The following is a 17,175-nucleotide window of genomic DNA, read 5'->3' on the forward strand; positions in this document are numbered from 1 at the left end:
CCAGCCGGGATCTCCTCCTCCGGCCAGCCCTGTCGGCATTTCAAAAATCGCGCGCCTGTGTTCATTCGGCGCAGGTGCTCTGAGATGAGGAGGCTCGCCTCCTCAGAACTCCCTCAGTGCGCCTGTGCCGATGACGTCTTCTATTTCGGTGATGTCATCGGCGCAGGCGCACTGAGGGAGTTCTCAGGCGCAGGCGCACTGAGGGGTCCCTTTCTCAGGCTCTCAGAGATATAGCGCATAGCGACTCTTTCAGGTTGGGAGAGATTGTATAAACGTGATTTTGGCAGCTTGGCACCTGGGATGAGATTAATAGGGCAGTCAAACTCCCGGTGAGGGGGCAGCTCCTGGACACCACTTTCTGAAAACACATCCGAAAATTCAGAGAGAAAAGATGGCACAGTCTTGGTAGAAACCTCTGAAAGAGACGCCGTGAGGCAATTCTCTCTGCAAAATTCACTCCAACCATTTATTTGCCTTGCTTGGCAATCAATGGTGGGGTTATGCTTAGTGAGCCAGGGTAGCCCGAACACTAGAGGAGTAGGTAATCCAAAGTACAGGGTGGGCCATTTATATGGATACACCTTAATAAAATGGGAATGGTTGGTGATATTAACTTCCTGTTTGTGGCACATTAGTATATGTGAGGGGGGAAACTTTTCAAGATGGGTGGTGACCATGGCGGCCATTTTGAAGTCTGACATTTTGAATCCAACTTTTGTTTTTTCAATAGGAAGAGGGTCATGTGACACATCAAACTTATTGGGAATTTCACACGAAAAACAATGGTGTGCTTGGTTTTAACGTAACTTTATTCTTTCATGAGTTATTTACAAGTTTCTCTTTGTTAACAGCCATTGACATGTTGCCGAGGTTAACACGTGAGGAGCGGATAGAAATTGTGTTGATGTCTGGTGAACGCAGTAACCGGGTCATTGCAGCAGATTTCAATGCAAGACACCCTACGAGACCACCCATCTCCCATGCTACAGTTAGCAAACTGCTTGCTAAGTTTCGTGAAACTGGTTCAGTGTTGGATTTGCCAAAATGTGGACGTATGAAATCTGTCTCTAATGAAGAAACATCAGTGGCTGTCCTAGCTTCATTCAGCAAGAGCCCACAGCGTAGCACTCGCCGCAGGTCACTGGAGAGTGGCATTAGTCGAACATCCCTTCGGCGGATATTAGCTACTCACTAATGGCACCCTTACAAACTCCAGCTACTGCAGCATCTCGACGAGGATGACCCAGATCGGCGCACTGAATTTGCAGAATGGGCAAAACAAAAATTGGAACAGGACCTTCAGTTTACGCAGAAGATTTTGTTCAGTGATGAGGCAAACTTTTATGTGAATGGTGAAGTTAACAAACAAAACCACCGCTATTGGTCTGACACTAACCCACATTGGATAGATCCCTCCAAGACTGTTGGAACAAAAAAATTGATGGTATGGTGTGGTATATGGGGTACAAAGATAGTGGGGCCATTCTTCATCAATGGAAACCTCAAGGCCACTGGATATGCAAAATTGCTACATGATGATGTGTTTCCCTCTTTATGCACTGAAGCTGGCACGTTCCCTGAGTTTTTCCAGCAAGATGGTGCACCAGTGGCGCACCTTCAGGGGGGGGGGGTCCAGCGGGTCTGGACCCCCCCTAGAACAACCAGACATTTTTTTTTTATCCCTCAGGGCCGCACCGCCGATCACCACAGGCGGCGCGGCCCTGGATTTAATTGCGGCAGTGGTGGGGGGGCCGGGCGGGCAGTAGGAGATGAGCGCTTCCATTGTGGAAGCGCTCATATCCATCCTGTGCTGCGGCAGGGGAGGGAGAGGTGTGTCCCTCCCCTGTTCTCCTGATAGGCCGCAGGCACTAATGCCTGCAGCCTATCAGAGGCCGGCTCAGGCGGCGCGATTACGTCATCATCGAGCCGCCTGAGCCGGGCAGCACACAGCAGGGACACAGGCCGGAAGAGCCTGTATCACATCGCTGCTGATGGAGATAAGTATCAGTGTTTTCTATTTTTTTTTTTTTTAGAGGGGGGGGGGGAGCTGGCACTATGGGGGCATCTGACAATTCTTACAGCCCAATTTTTTTGGGGGGTGGCACTCTGGGGGCATTTCTTACTGGCACATTATGGGGGGGGGCCACCATGGGGGAGAGAAGCACTATGGGGGGCATCTGGGGGGTCTAAAGGGGCTTTTTTTTTATTGTCACATTATGGGGGGCACTATAGGGGAGAACGGCACTATGGGGCATCTGGAGGCACTATAGGGGCATTATTTGGGGGCACTATGGGGGAAGTGGGGGTTCTAAAGGGGACTTTTTTTCTTATTGGCACATTATGGGGGGCATTATGGCATCTGGTGGCACTATGGGGGCATTTTTTACTGGCACATTATGGGAGGGGGGCACCATGGGGGAGAGGAGCACTATGGGGGCATCTGGGGGGTCTAAAGGGGCTTTTTTTTATTGACACATTATGGGGGGCACTATAGGGGAGAACGGCACTATGGGGCATCTGGAGGCACTATAGGGGCATTATTTGGGGGCACTATGGGGGCATTATTTGGGGGCACTATGGGGAAGTGGGGGCTCTTAAGGGGCCTTTTTTCTTATTGGCACATTATGGGGGGCATTATGGCATCTGGTGGCACTAAGGGGGCATTTTTTACTGGCACTATAGGGGAGAGCGGCACTATGGGGCATTATTTGGGGGCACTATGGGGGAGTGGAGCACTATTGGGGCATATGGTAGCACTTAGAAGGGGCATTTTTACTGGCATATTATGGGGGACACTATGGGAAAGGGCGAGAGGAGCACTATGAGGGCATTTACTGGGGCACTATATAGGGGTATTTTATACTGGCATACATTATGGGGACATTAGCTCAACTGCGGGCACTAAGCGGGGGTATTTCATGTACTGTCATATTATAGGGAGAATTTTTACTACTAGGGGGTATTAGCTTTACTACTACTAGGGGTCTATGAGGAACATGATTACTAGTATGGGTACTATAGGGGCATTATTACTACTAAGTGTGCTCTGGCAGAGAATTATTTCTATTGGTGGGATTTTGGGGAGCACTGTTACTTTGGGGGGCACCCTGGCACAGTATCAGCTTAGCACAATAATTTTTGGGGGGACATTATCTTTATACTATTAGTGTCTGGGCGCAGTTATTTTTTAGAGCACTGTGTGCCAATAATTGTTGAAGGGGGCACTATCTGTGTGGTAGTAGTATTTCCAGGGGTACTTTCTCTGCAGTATAGTATTGGGGGTGGCAGGAAAGGGTGTTCAGAAGATGATGGAAATGTGGGAAACTAATGTCTGTTTGTTAATCTCTGCAGAGACGGGAGATGGCTGAAAAATCATCATGGCGGTCTGGTCTGAATGGAGAAGATAAAGAAAGAGAACCTCTACAACAAAGGTGACATCACTGGATGTAAGAGGTATGGGGCGCTATGTAGGAGAGGAGATGCTCCGGCTCCTCCCCCTGCCATTTGCAGAAGGAGGATTCAGAGCTGGGTGAGGACGGCCAAAGGGGGCAGCAGGCCACGGGCGGGTGGCAGATGGTAGGGGGGAACCACAGGCCTTGAGCAGGATCTGGGGAGGGAGGAGAGCGGAGGAGCTTCCTGGCTGTAGCCGGCTGTCTATTATATAATGTGAAGCAGGCAGTGCAGCCAGGACAGGCCTCCCCTCTCTCCGTATGATGTGTAAAGACAGGCCTCAACTATAGAATTTCAGCTGTACAGTGTTTGTTGGGCGTGGCCTATTATATGTAGGAGGGGTTTTTAATAATGGGCAGGGCTGTTAGAAATGGCCAAGTAAAAGAATCAGCGCAACACACTACATTCACCCCCCCCCCCGCACTACACATGCCACATTTTTTTGCCTTTCGGACCCCCCCCTAGACAAAATTCCTGGGTGCTCCCCTGTGGTGCACCACCACATTATGGGTGTCAGGTCCGAGCATTCCTAGATGAACAGTTTCCTGGAAAGTGGATTGGTCGTCGTGGGCCAGTTGAATGGCCCCCAAGGTCTCCCGATCTGACCCCCTTAGACTTTTATCTTTGGGGTCATCTGAAGGCAATTGTCTATGCTGTGAAGATACGAGATGTGCAGCACCTGAAACTACGGATACTGGAAGCCTGTGCTGGCATTTATCCTGCGGTGTTGCTATCAGTGTGTGAAGAGTGGGAGAAGAGAGAAAAATATATAAACGTTATCTGGTATGAAAAAATTTGGACTGCAGCAGCGGTACCCTTAACCCCTTAAGGACTCAGCCCTATTTCACCTTAAGGACTTGGCCATTTTTTGCAAATCTGACCAGTGTCACTTTAAGTGCTGATAACTTTAAAACGCTTTGACTTACCCAGGCCGTTCTGAGATTGTTTTTTCGTCACATATTGTACTTCATGACACTGCTAAAATTGGGTCCAAAAAGTTAATTTTTTTACATAAAAAAATACCATATTTACCAAAAATTTGGAAAAATTTGCAAATTTCAAAGTTTCAGTTTCTCTACTTCTGTAATACATAGTAATACCCCCAAAAATTGTGATGACTTTACATTCCCCATATGTCTACTTCATGTTTGTAGCATTTTGGGAATGATATTTTATTTTTTGGGGATGTTACAAGGCTTAGAAGTTTAGAAGCAAATCTTACATAAGAGAAGCATACATAATAGAAACCGCCCAAAAATGACCCCATTATATAAACTACACCCCTCAAGGTATTCAAAACTGATTTTACAAACTTCGTTAACCCTTTAGGTGTTGTGCAAGAGTTATTGGCAAATGGGGATGAAATTTGAGAATTTCATTTTTTTGCCTAATTTTCCATTTTAACCCATTTTTTACACTAACAAAGCAAGGGTTAACAGCCAAACAAGACTGTATCTTTATTTCCCTGACTCTGCCGTTTACAGAAACACCCCATATGTGGCCGTAAACTACTGTACAGCCACACAGCGGGGCGTAGAGTGAAAGGTGCGCCGTTTGGTTTTTGGAAGCCAGATTTTGCTGGACTGGTTTTTTGACACCATGTCCCATTTAAAGCCCCCCTGATGCACCCCTAGAGTAGAAACTCCATAAAAGTGACCCCATCTAAGAAACTAAACCCCTCAAGGTATTCAAAACTGATTTTACAAACTTTGTTAACCCTTTAGGTGTTGCACAAGATTTAATGGAAAATAGAGATACAATTTCAAAATTTCACTTTTTTGGCAGATTTTCCATTTTAATATTTTTTTTCCAGTTACAAAGCAAGGGTTAACAGCCAAACAAAACTCATTATTTATGGCCCTGATTCTGTAGTTTACAGAAACACCCCATATGTGGTCGTAAACCGCTGTACGGGCACGCGGCAGGGTGCAGAAGGAAAGGAATGCCATACGGTTTTTGGAAGGCAGATTTTGCTGGACTTAATTTTTTGGACACCATGTCCCATTTGAAGCCCCCCTGATGCACCCCCAGAGTAGAAACTCCAAAAAAGTGACCCCATTTTAGAAACTACAGGATAGGGTGGCAGTTTTCTTGGTACTAGTTTAGGGTACATATGATTTTTGGTTGCTCTATATTACACTTTTTTGTGCGGCAAGGTAACAAGAAATAGATTTTTTGGCACGTTTTTTTTTTGTTATTTACAAAATTCATCTGACAGGTTAGATCATGTGGTAATTTTATAGAGCAGGTTGTCACGGACGCGGCGATACCTAATATGTATACAATTTTTTTTATTTATGTAAGTTTTACACAATGATTTCATTTTTAAAACAAAAAAAATGTTTTAGTGTCTCCATAGTCCAAGAGCCATAGTTTTTTCAGTTTTTGGGCGATTATCTTAAGTAGGGTCTCGTTTTTTGCGGGATGAGATGACGGTTTGATTGGCACTATTTTGGGGTGCATATGACTTTTTGATCGCTTGCTATTACACTTTTTGTGACGTAAGATGACAAAAAATTGCTTTTTTTACACCGTTTTTATTTTTATTTTTTTACGGTGGTCACCTGAGGGGTTAGGTCATGTGATATTTTTATAGAGTCGGTCGATACGGACGCGGCGATACCTAATATGTATACTTTTTTTTTATTTATTTAAGTTTTACACAATGATTTCATTTTTGAAACAAAAAAAATCATGTTTTAGTGTTTCCATAGTCGGAGAGCCATAGTTTTTTCAGTTTTTGGGAGATTATCTTGGGTAGGGTATGATTTTTGCGGGATGAGATGATGGTTTGATTGGTACTATTTTGGCGTACATGCGACTTTATGGATCACTTTTATTACCTTTTTTAGGAAGTAAGGTGGGCAAAATGTCATTTTCCTAATAGTTTTTATTTTTTTTATTTTTATGGCGTTCACCGTGCGGGGAAAGTAACATGACCGTTTTATAGATCAGGTCGTTACGGACGCGGCGATACCAAACATGTGTAGGGAATTTTATTTTTTTCATTTTTAATCAGTGATAAATGTGTTTTTGGATTTTTACATTTTTTTCACATTTTTTTGACCCAGACCCACTTGGTTCTTGAAGATCCAGTGGGTCTGATGTCTGTATAATACAGTACAGTACAATATATATTGTACTGTATTTTACTTACACTTTGTCTGAACAGATCTCTGCCTTTAGCACAGATCTGTTCAGCACCATGGACAGCAGGATGCCTGAGACGGCGTCCTGTTGCCATGGGAACCTTCCCCGTCTGCTCAGTACTGGTCAGAACTTCGCAGACGGGGAAGGGTAAGGACGGGGCTGTCGGGGGGCTCTCTGGGGGCTCTCACCCTCTCCATCGGGGGTCTGCAAAGGCACTGCAGCCCCCCGATGGGAGAGGGAGGGAGGGAGCTCCCTCTTAACTTTTTCCATACAGCGGTCAATACGGACCGCTGTATGGAAAGGGTTAAACGGCTGACATCGCATCACCGATGTCAGCCGTTTATACCAGGGTGCCAGCAATGTGCTGGCACCCTGGTATACCCACTCTACACCAACGAATTTTCCAGGGGAGGCGGGCGGGGGATCGCGATCCCGCCTCCCGCACTGCCCGCCTCCCGCACCGCCCCCACCGCCCACAACTCCCCCCCTGCACCACCCGCCGGCAAAAAATCATGCAGGGGTGCGGGGGGGGGAGGTGCAAAATCTATGTTTGAGGGACACTAAAGAAACTGAAAAAGCGCAGCAAACCGCAGGTCTGAATTGACCTGCGGTTTGCGGCGATCGCCGATGGGGGGGTCACATGACCCCCCCGGGCGTTGTGACAGGATGTCGGCTGAATGATTTCAGCCGGCATCCCGTTCCCATTAACCCCCACGGCGCCGGAATCTGCATTTAAAGTTAGGACGTACCGGTACGCCCTGAGTCCTTAAGGACTCGGGAAATAGGGCGTACCGGTACGCCCTGCGTCCTTAAGGGGTTAAGGGAGTAGGTTCAGTCTCCTAAATAGCAAGATAAAACAGAGGGTGCGGGAACCGCGCTATAAGTCAACAGTTTATATCAGTTATTTGAGTTAAATCCTATAAAGACGGGAAACTGAAATGTTATCCAGCTATCAGAGGCAATAATCACAGATGCGTATTGTTCATACGAAAAAGCTGTAATCCACCTCCTGCTGGTCCGCAGATCTCGTCATGAGTCACCGACCACTGATTCCAAACACCGAATCCGAATACCTTCAAGAAGGAACAGAAAAGATGGTGCAATACCCTCGATATCCTTAAGGTAAGGGGTTTATTGTACTCACAATTATAAAGTTGTAAATATGCACATAGAATTGCCCGACCCGCGTTTCGCTATTAGCTTCTTCAGGGGCTGCGGTACAAACGCTGCTGCAAACCACGAGTAAAAGATCACTTCTACCTTGGAACTGAAACGGACTTCTGTTGTCCAATATCATGTCAATCAAACAATAAATGCCTCTTTATGGCGTATTGGGAGCATTTTAATATCTCCCCCGCCCTAAGGAGAGATACAGAGAATGGCAGTCTCCAACTTTGGAAAAGGTATATCGATGACTGCATCAGTGTCTGCTATGGTACTGAAAAAGGATTACTTGATTTTATTTCACACATCAATTCTAATGTGTGGAATATAAAATTCACTGAAGACATTAGCAGAAACACCATCCATTTTTTAGATCTTGAGATCAGGTTAGAACAAGGCAAAATTATAACTAAAACCTATTTTAAGCCGACTGATCGTAATGGGTATATTGAGAGGAGTAGTTGTCACTATAAGCCTTGGATATGCAATGTACCGAAAGGACAGTTGCAACGTATTAAAAGGAATTGTACTAACATAGAAGACTATGAAAAACAGAGTAACATTATTATAGACCGGTTCATTGAAAAAGGATATGAAAGAGAAACATTGTATAACCAGAGGGAAGAAGTTAAGCGAGATAATCACAATATTAAAAATAAAAATACTAAAAATAAAAATAAGGACCCTAGCGTACATACAAAACAGATTAGGGATAAATACCAATTCGCTTTCTCTACCTCCTATTCCACTATCTGCCCTCAAATTAAGAAGATTATTCATCAAAACTGGAATGTCCTGAAAAATGACCGAATCATTGGAGATCTCATCCCAAAAAAAAACCCCGTTTATTTTTAAAAGAGCCCCCACTGTTAGGAACCGCATTGTACATAGCTATGTGAAAGACGACCCTATCACACCCAAACCCCGTAGTGTTTTCACCTGGTGCGGCTTTTGCCCTTGTTGCAAAAATCGCTCCAGGGATGAAAAGAAAAAATCCAGAATAGAGGAGATTGTGTCTACTTCCAAAACATCTATATTAAAGATAAAAGGTAACATCTCATGTGAATCTATGGGAGTTATCTATATGCTGGAGTGCCCTTGTGGGCTCCAGTATATAGGTAGAACTTTAAGGAAGTTGAAAGTCCGGGTGGCGGAGCATATTAGGAATATTAAGAAGGGGCTGGAGACGCATAGTGTCTCAGCCCATTTTAAGAGATTTCATCAAAAGGATCCCACTGGCTTGAAATTCTGCGGCATAGAATTAGTTAAACGGTATTGGCGAGGAGGCAACCCCGCCACACAAATTAATAAGAAAGAAGCGCAATGGATATTTGAAATGGACACTTTACAGCCGCAAGGACTAAATATTGAATGGGATATAAAAGCAGTTTGTATGGTTTGACTCGTCTGATATTACTATTTCCTATATATATTTTTATATTTATATACATCATATATGTTTAACATTGTTTTTATATGACATTGCTTTCACATTGTCTATTTATATGTTATTTAATATTTTATGTGATTTTATGTGATTCTTTATGTTGCACACTATGCATATGTCTGGTATCCGACATTTATTGTTTGATTGACATGATATTGGACAACGGAAGTCCGTTTCAGTTCCGGGGTAGAAGTGATCTTTTACTCGTGGTTTGCAGAGGCGTTTGTACCGCAGCCCCTGAAGAAGCTAATAGCGAAACCCGGGTCGGGCAATTCTATGTGCATATTTACAACTTTATAATTGTGAGTACAATAAACCCCTTACCTTAAGGATATCGAGGGTATTGCACCATCTTTTCTGTTCCTTCTTGAAGGTATTCGGATTCGGTGTTTGGAATCAGTGGTCGGTGACTCATGACGAGATCTGCGGACCAGCAGGAGGTGGATTACAGCTTTTTCGTATGAACAATACGCATCTGCGATTATTGCCTCTGATAGCTGGATAACATTTCAGTTTCCCGTCTTTAGTGGGAGAAGAGGGTTGCATTGACAATCCAACACAATGGGCAGCACATTGAACACATTTTATAAGTGGTCAGAAACTTGTAAATAACTCATGAAAGAATAAAGTTACGTTAAAACCAAGCACACCATTGTTTTTCTTGTGAAGTTCCCAATAAGTTTGATGTGTCACATAACCCTCTTCCTATTGAAAAACAAAAGTTGGATTCAAAATGGCCGACTTCAAAATGGCCGCCATGGTCACCACCCATCTTGAAAAGTTTCCCCCCTCACATATACTAATGTGCCAAAAACAGGAAGTTAATATCACCAACCATTCCCATTTTATTAAGGTGTATCCATTTAAATGGCCCACCCTGTAGAAATAGTAAGTTGTCCAGCTCACCCGATTTCATCCTGTGACTCTGTGCACAGAGCAGACCCAAGCCAGTCCAGACATCATGAAGTGTAGAAAAATAGAGGCTCCAGCTTTCGTGGTAAAGTTTTGTAGGTCCCGGTCTTCACTCCTCTCTTCACTCCCCCAGATTTACGCGTTTCGAACTATACAGTTCTTAGTCATAATCCAATGTGTCCATTTCACTATGGGTTTATGTAGGCTGAGCTCCCATCAGCCCCAGGAAAAGGGGAGGAGGGGAGCGCAATCCCACAATCAACCACATATCAGACACCTGTTTAAACATAGTAAAAGTATACACCCGTGTTAAATAAAACATTTTAAAATCACTAAAATAAGTTCATATGGATCAATTGGAAAGAGTTAATACCATGACAGCAAACACTAAACCTCCAGAAAAAAATGGAATAAATAAAATGAAATAAATTGTGTGAAGATATAATCTACCATTTTTTTCTTGGGTGTGTTACAACCAATTGCATCATGGAGGTGTAACTCCCGAAGCTAACGTGTGTACAGGCATGTTCATCCAGTTCCTCCTGTTTCATTAACACATCATCATCATGCGAATTCATGATGATAAGTCCCATGGTGGGAACGTAGCTTGAGGAAATGCACTCGCAATTGCATCATGAGGGTGTAACTCCTGAAGCTAACGTATACAGGCATGATCATCCAGTTCTTCCTGTTTCATTGACACATCATTGTCATGCGAATTTATGTGATAAATCGCATGGCGGGAACGTAGCTTGAGGAAATGCACTCGCAATTACATCATGAGGGTGTAACTCCTGAAGCTAACGTGTACAGGCATGTTCATCCAGTTCCCCCTGTTTCATTAACACATCATCATCATGCGAATTCATGATGATAAATCCCATAGTGGGAATGTAGCTTGAGGAAATGCACTCGCAATTGCATCATGAGGGTGTGATTCCTGAAGCTAATGTATATAGGCATGATCATCCAGTTCTTCCTGTTTCATTGACACATCATTGTCATGCGAATTCGTGATGATGAATCGTATGGTGGAAACATAGCTTGAGGGAATGTACTCGCCATTGCATCATGGGGTGTAACTCCTGAGGTTATCGTATGCAGGTATGATCATTCAGATCTTCCTGTTTTATTGACATATCATTATCATGCGAATTCATAATGATAAATCGCATGGTGGGAACGTAGTTTAAGGAAATACAATCGCAATTGCATCATGAGGGTGAAATTCCTGAAGCTAGCGTATACAGGCATGATCATCCAGCTCCACCTGTTTCATTGACACATCATTATCATGCGAATTTGTAATAATAAATCGCATGGTGGGAACGTAGCTTGAGGAAAAGCATTTGCAATTTCATCATGGGGGTGTAACTCCAAAAGCTAACGTATACAGGCATGATCATACAGCTCTTCCTGTTTCATTGACACATTATCATGCGAATTCAGGATGAAAATCGCATGGTGGGGACGTAGCTTGAGGAAATGCACTCGCACATGCACATAATTCTATCCAATTTTCAGCAATGTTAAAGTATAATATACTCAATCATGCAAATCCATAGAACAAATAGGTCCAGGTATAAAACCAATGTAAAGACAATACAGAAAAAAGAAGAAAGGTCATAGTTATTATTCTTGAACCTGTCACTAATATCTGACTTGGGTTTGGTCAAGGAAAAACATAAACACAATTTAACTAAAAAACAACAACTTGCCCTCAAGGAACTGATATTCAAGATGTCGGACAAGGGGGGCTCAGTAGTGGTGCTAGACAGGACATGTTATCACCAACTCATGTTGGAGGTCTTGTCTGACAACACCACTTATAAGACCCTACAACATGATCCCCTCCTGGAATATAAGAGAGAGTTGGGGGAGATTTTAGACAAAGGGAAAGATAGGGGTTACATTAATCATAAACAATACATGTTTCTGAATGTTGAATCACCGGTCAGCCCTATCATACATGCCCTCCCTAAGGTCCACAAAGGTGTCAATCCTCCACCATTAAGACCCATAGGATCAGGTATGGGCTCTCTGACAGTGAAAGTGGGTGAATGGTTGGATACATTGCTGCAGCCACTGGTCAAGCGTATCCCTGGATATATCAGGTGTATGTACAACTGAAGATGGTTGGAAAATGATACATGGCTGACCATGGACGTTGCATCTTTGTATCCATCCATTCCCCATGCAATAGCTCTCTTAGCTCTTGAGTATCACCTACATAAATACAGTAAGCATTCCAACATGTTTATTGATTATATTTTGGAAATAACATCATACCTACTGAAACACAATTATTTTTTATTTGATGGGGTTTTCTGTGTTCAGATTGCAGGAGTGTCCATGGGGGCCAAATTCTCCGCTTCTCTGGCCAACCTCACCACGGCCTATTGGGAGGAGAGGTATATATTTTCAGTGAATAACCCCTTTTCTCGACATGTGGTCTGGTATGGCAGATACATCGATGACCTGCTCATGATATGGGGCGGCGATGTGTCTGCCATGCCGGATTTCCTGTCATATGTTAATATGAACCCCTATAACCTGAGATTTGTTCAGTGAGAGCATTATCTTGTTAGATCTAAAATTGACAGGGATCCCAAACCAAATAATTAATACTACAACCTATAGGAAGGAAATATCAGGAAACACAATCCTAAAAGCAAATAGCCATCATCCCTCCCATACAATCAAAGGAATACCGGTGGGGGAGTTTATACGCGCCCGGAGGAACTGTAGTACTGATGCTGCATTCGATGAGGTCACGTTTGGCAATAAGAGGCTATCAGAAGTGGATGCTGTCCGGAGGGCTTAATATTGCCAAAAGTAAACTCAGATCGAACTTGTTGGGCATAACATCTGACTGCATTACAAACCCTGATAACCTTTATAACAAAAAAAGAATACAGCAAATACGGATGTTGTGACCAACAATTTTCGCACCAGACAGAAGAAGGATCCAAAACCCACGCTTGTGCTGACATACAGTCGGCAGTTCCCCATGATTAAGAGCATTATTGAAAGATGCCTTCCTATTTTATATGAGGATGACACATTGCGGGATATTTTGAAGGATGGATGCCGGATTGTGTCCAAGAGACCTAGTACTTTGGGCACCATGCTGTCACCATCCATGTACATTTCAGCGCAAGAACAAACACCACCAACTTGGTTAAAATATACAGGCTTTGCGAAATGTGGGAGCCATCCCTGTGATCTAATGTATGTGGGTAGTACCAGCAGGAAATTTAAAGAGAGACTGAGAGAACATCTGAATTACATCTCCAACCCCACAGCCACTGGAATATCGAATGCGGCAAATCACTTTATCAATGTGCACAGCCGCAGTGTTAGCAGTTTCTGTACATTTGCCTTTGAGAGGGTGTCAGCTCCAAAAAGAGGAGGTGACATTAGACAGAAAATTTTGTCACGTGAGGCGTTTTGGATCTGGAAATTGAACACCAGATATCCACGGGGTCTGAACTTGAAGAAAGAATGAATGTTCTTATATTGAAATGGTTCAAGAATAATAACTATGACCTTTCTTCTTTTTTCTGTATTGTCCTTACATTGGTTTTATACCTGGACCTATTTGTTCTATGGATTTGCATGATTGAGTATATTATACTTTAACATTGCTGAAAATTGGATAGAATTATGTGCATGTGCGAGTGCATTTCCTCAAGCTACGTCCCCACCATGCGATTTTCATCCTGAATTCGCATGATAATGTGTCAATGAAACAGGAGGAACTGTATGATCATGCCTGTATACGTTATCTTTTGGAGTTACACCCCCATAATGAAATTGCAAATGCTTTTCCTCAAGCTACGTTCCCACCATGCGATTTTTTATTACAAATTCGCATGATAATGATGCGTCAATGAAACAGGTGGACCTGGATGATCATGCCTGTATACGCTAGCTTCAGGAATTTCACCCTCATGATGCAATTGCGATTGTATTTCCTTAAACTACGTTCCCACCATGCGATTTGTCATTATGAATTCGCATGATAATGATATGTCAATGAAACAGGAAGAACTGGATGATCATACCTGCATACGGTAGCCTCAGGAGTTACATCCCCATGATGTAATGGCGAGTACATTCCCTCAAGCTATGTTTCCACCATACGATTTATCATCACGAATTCGCATGACAATGATGTGTTAATGAAACAGGAAGAGCTGTATGATCATGCCTATATACACTAGCTTCAGGAATCACATCCTCATGATGCAATTGCGAGTGCATTTCCTCAAGCTACGTTCCCACCATGCGATTTTTTATTACAAATTCGCATGATAATGATGTGTCAATGAAACAGGTGGACCTGGATGATCATGCCTGTATACGCTAGCTTCAGGAATTTCACCCTCATGATGCAATTGCGATTGTATTTCCTTAAACTATGTTCCCACCATGCGATTTGTCATTATGAATTCGCATGATAATGATATGTCAATGAAACAGGAAGAACTGGATGATCATACCTGCATACGGTAGCCTCAGGAGTTACATCCCCATGATGTAATGGTGAGTACATTCCCTCAAGCTATGTTTCCACCATACGATTTATCATCACGAATTCGCATGACAATGATGTGTTAATGAAACAGGAGAGCTGTATGATCATGCCTATATACACTAGCTTCAGGAATCACACCCTCATGATGCAATTGCGAGTGCATTTCCTCAAGCTACGTTCCCACTATGGGATTTATCATCATGAATTCGCATGATGATGATGTGTTAATGAAACAGGAGGAACTGGATGAACATGCCTGTACACGTTAGCTTCAGGAGTTACACCCTCATGATGTAATTGCGAGTGCATTTCCTCAAGCTACGTTCCCGCCATGCGATTTATCACATAAATTCGCATGATAATTATGTGTCAATGAAACAGGTAGAACTGGATGATCATGCCTGTATACGTTAGCTTCAGGAGTTACACCCTCATGATGCATTTGCGAGTGCATTTCCTCAAGCTACGTTCCCACCATGGGACTTATCATCATGAATTCGCATGATGATGATGTGTTAATGAAACAGGAGGAACTGGATGATCATGCCTGTACACGTTAGCTTCAGGAGTTACACCTCCATGATGCAATTGGTTGCAACACACCCAAGAAAAAAATGGTAGATTATATCTTCACACAATTTATTTCATTTTATTTATTCCATTTTTTTCTGGAGGTTTAGTGTTTGCTGTCATGGTATTAACTCTTTCCAATTGATCCATATGAACTTATTTTAGTGATTTTAAAATGTTTTATTTAACACGGGTGTATACTTTTACTATGTTTAAACAGGTGTCTGATATGTGGTTGATTGTGGGATTGCGCTCCCCTCCTCCCCTTTTCCTGGGCCTCAGTCTACATTAAACCCATAGTGAAATGGACACATTGGATTATGACTAAGAACTGTATAGTTCGAAACGCGTAAATCTGGGGGAGTGAAGAGGAGTGCCACTGTATATGATTATACAATTTTGGTGTAATAAAGACCGGGACCTACAAAACTTTACCACGAGTGCTGGAGCCTCTATTTTTCTACACTTAGGAAGTAGGTAATCCACTTAGGACGAAACACGACATATCCTCAACCTGAGCGTCACCCACAGTCAAACGGATATTGTGAACTATGCCCTTTAACGATCTTTGAGAAAGTGGAGCGGAATCGATAGCAAAAACAGGTATATCCTTTTCCAAAGTGCATACCTGGAAACCATGCGTTATTGCAAATTGATTATCAATGAGATTGACAGCTGCTCCACTATCTACAAAAATCTCCCAAACAATGTTCTTGCTGTCTAGCGCCACCCTGGCAGGTAGGAGAAAACGGGAACTACAAGTAAACGGCAAACCTTCAATTTCCGCATCAACCTTGCCAATAGTAGCAAATGGAAAGTTTTTAGAGGGTTTTTCTCTTTTTGTTTTTGTTTTATTACCCTCAGAAAACTCCATGAATCTCCTAGAGGGGCAAACATTAGCCAAATGATTTATACCCCCACAACAGAAACAAACCCTCCTCTGAGAGCTGAATCCTCTACTATCAGAGGCAAGCAAACCCAGCTACAATGCCTCATCCTCGGAGGGGATTTAGAGAGACTTAGACCCCTGCGCACTGAATGAGACAGCCCCACTGTCCTTGGGCTGAATATGACAGGCAGGAGTAGTCTCCTCTCTCTCTCTAAGACGCCTGTCAATACGAGACATGGCAGACTCTAACGAGGCTGGTCTCTCATGAAAAGCAAATGCATCTTTCAATCTTTCCGAAAGACCATGGCAAAATTGACTTCGGAGTGCAGCGTCATTCCAACCAGTATCAGCTGCCCATCTCCGAAATTCAGAACAATATATCTCTGCAGACTGTTTACCCTGGCATAAAAGACGCAGTTTAGATTCAGCCAGAGTAATATGATCCGGGTCATCATATATCTGCCCCAGGGCTACAAAAAATTAATCCACCGATCGGAGGGGCTGTGCCCCCACCGGCAGCGAAAAGGCCCAAAACTGAGCATTATCCCTGAGCAGCGAGATGATGATCCCCACCCTCTGCTCCTCATCACCAGAGGAATGGGGAAGTAGGCAAAAATTGAGTTTGCAAGCCTCTCTGAAGCGAACAAAATTCTCACTACCCCCGGAGAACGTATCCGGAAGCGAGATCTTAGGCTCAGAACAAACTCCATGAACGCCAGCAGAACCGGAAACCTGAAATTGAGACACAGTTTTACGGAGATCTGCTACCTCCAGCGAAAGACCTTGCATGCGGTCAATCAAGGCTGAAACCGGATCCATGCTTAAGACGGTTATGGCGGTTTATAATGTCACGGATGATGTTGCAGAAAGCTGGAACTTATAAACATCCGACTGGCTTGCTCCCAAACTAAGGAGCATATGGGTGAGCCCTATAAAACCCCAAGAGCTCTCCCTGACTGCTATGCCCATGCAAGGGTCTCTATGGTAGACGATTGCATGCCCACGTACCTAATACTGTGTGACACCTGAAAACCCTATAATAGTGAGAGGACA

General features: G+C 43.4%; 1 long non-coding RNA gene across 1 annotated transcript; it reads left to right on the forward strand.

The window, feature by feature from the left end:
- Nucleotides 1-480: 480 nt before the first annotated feature.
- On the forward strand, nucleotides 481-15,864 carry LOC120998020. The gene is made up of 2 exons (XR_005778281.1): nucleotides 481-541; nucleotides 15,711-15,864. It is a non-coding gene; the product is annotated as an uncharacterized LOC120998020 (long non-coding RNA).
- Nucleotides 15,865-17,175: the final 1,311 nt, after the last annotated feature.

The sequence above is a fragment of the Bufo bufo genome, chromosome 4 (genome assembly GCF_905171765.1).
Source record: "Bufo bufo chromosome 4, aBufBuf1.1, whole genome shotgun sequence".
In the NCBI taxonomy this organism is placed as follows: Eukaryota; Metazoa; Chordata; class Amphibia; order Anura; family Bufonidae; genus Bufo; species Bufo bufo.